This window comes from Echinops telfairi, unplaced genomic scaffold (genome assembly GCF_000313985.2).
Source record: "Echinops telfairi isolate 266 unplaced genomic scaffold, ASM31398v2 ScPeMD7_22;HRSCAF=79, whole genome shotgun sequence".
Taxonomy (NCBI): Eukaryota; Metazoa; Chordata; class Mammalia; order Afrosoricida; family Tenrecidae; genus Echinops; species Echinops telfairi.
In genome coordinates, this window is record NW_022103919.1 from 7,384,360 (window position 1) to 7,386,361 (window position 2,002).

General features: G+C 62.6%; 1 protein-coding gene across 1 annotated transcript in view; it reads left to right on the forward strand.

Annotated features, from left to right (window-relative positions):
• The first annotated feature begins 1,333 nt into the window (after window positions 1-1,333).
• Window positions 1,334-2,002, forward strand: part of NTNG2 (netrin G2) — a 79,615-nt gene continuing 78,946 nt past the window's right edge. Inside the window, exon 1 of the mRNA XM_045288522.1 lies at window positions 1,334-1,760. The gene's annotated coding sequence lies outside the window, so the exon portion shown is untranslated. The remainder of the gene's footprint in view (window positions 1,761-2,002) is intronic.

The window sequence follows — 2,002 nt, forward strand, 5'->3', positions numbered from 1 at the left end:
TCCCCGGGAGCCCCACACTCTGCCCTTCCTCACTGCCTGCAAGGCGCATGTTATCATCCTAAGGCTGCGAGCTGATCTCTTACAGGAGCTTCTTGCTGGATGCTCTGAGACCAGAGCAGGTAACCAAGAGCTAGCATGCATAGCATGCATCTGTGTCCCACCATCCACCAGACAGCTCGAGGTGGGGTGGGAGTGGGGGGGCTCTCTGGTGGGAGGGATCTTGGAGAAGATGCTCCCTGGCCTTATTTTGACCCCCTCCCTCCTTGGAAAAGAAAGGACTCATTCTTGACTTCTCACTGACGGGCAGCTCCTCCCCAGAAGCAGTCTGGGCCTTGGTTCAGGTGAAGCCGAAGCAGCAGGACACTGGCCAGGGACCAGCAAGCCCTGCCTCTGGACCAGAGTCCTTTTTAGATGTGTGACCTTGGGCAAGTTACTTGATCTTGAACATGGGGATTTGTTCAGAGCACTTAAGTCAGTGGATAATGTACGTCCACTGGTTCACATGGAACTTGGCATAAAACAGGTGTCCAATAAATGTTTGATGATTACTGTGGTGGTGGTCGTGGCGGTGGTAATTAAAGCAGGGGACAGGCTCTCATCCTGCACCCTCTACCTGCTTGCTCTTGATATTCTACGTGTGATTCGGCAGAATATTCTCCTCTCAGGGTTGAGCCAGGAGCAGGGGATGGAGAAGGTGGAGGTGAAAGGTGGCTGGGTGGGAGAAATAGTGAGGTGCCCAGCCTTGCTCCTATCTCTCACACCCTCTGTGACCTTGGACCAGTCTCTCTCCCACTCTGTCTGCAAGCCCTTTGTTCTGGATGCATCCAAATGACACTGCTGCCTGAGTGCAGCACTGAGAACCCACCCCAGGGGGGGTCCCCCAGAAAGCCCAGGAGCCAGCCTGGCACCCACTACCAGGGGAGTGGAAAGCCAGGGCTGAACGGCCTTGCCAACCCCACAGTCTCTGCCCTGGCCCCTGCGGGAGCCCTTCCACCTCTCCCTGGCTGCCGGCCAAGGCGGAAGGCCAGAGCCCCTCAGACAGCCCCCTCCCCTGCCCCCCTGCTACTCGCTCCCGGCAGAGCTGGCTGGGCTTCATCAAAAGCAGGGCCCATGAGGGTGGAGGCGGCGGTGTGTCAGCTGGTATTCAGGCTCTGGTTGTGCTCTCAGATCGCTCCCCCTCCCCATCTCCCCAAATCCACCCACCCACCCTTTTACCCACTGCTTGGGGCCTTCTGGTTGGCAGTACTTCGCAGAGGGAGCTAGGGGGACAGGGATGATCCCTGGGCTGCTGAGGGACAGGAGGGACTGACTCACTTGGCCCCCTCCTTGGTTGCCGGTGGGACAGCCCCCACCCCCATGGGCGATGGCACCCAGGCCTGGCCCTTGGGGGTGGGAGGCAGGATGCAGCAGCCTCCGCGACGCCCTCCCCACCGGCGTCTGACCCGAGCCAGCTGAGGATGAGCTCTGCTCGCCGGGACCCGCTAGCCCCCGGGCCGGCGGAGATGTGTAGGCAGCGACCCCTCCCAGAGCAGGCTCGCTCCCGCGGCCTCCCGCTGGGGCCACCCTGGCCGCGAGCCCGCCGGGACGCCCCTGCTGGAGGCCCCCCTCCCGGGGCCGTGGCGCGTCCTCCGAGCCTCGCAGTATTTCCCTCCTGCACCTTTAAGAAGACCGTTGCTCCGTGGTGGGCTGGTGTGTTAAAGCCACACAGAGGAAGTTACGCAGCCCGGATCAGACCGAGAGATAAAAGCCCGGCGGTGATCGTGAGTGATGGCTAGAGGATTTAGCTTCAGCTTTAACTTGGAGCCCGGTGCAGGGGGGCGGTGAAGCGCCCTGCCATCTGGCCGGTGCCGCGCAGGGTTGGGGGACCGGAGGGGGTGGGGATGCCCCAGCGCCCCGACGAGCAGCGGCGGAGCCCACCGGGGCCGGGGGCTGCCCGGCGCCCGAGCGCGGGTCCGCTCCCCGCAGCCCAGGGGGCCCCAAAAGTTTGCACTTGTTAGCGGCG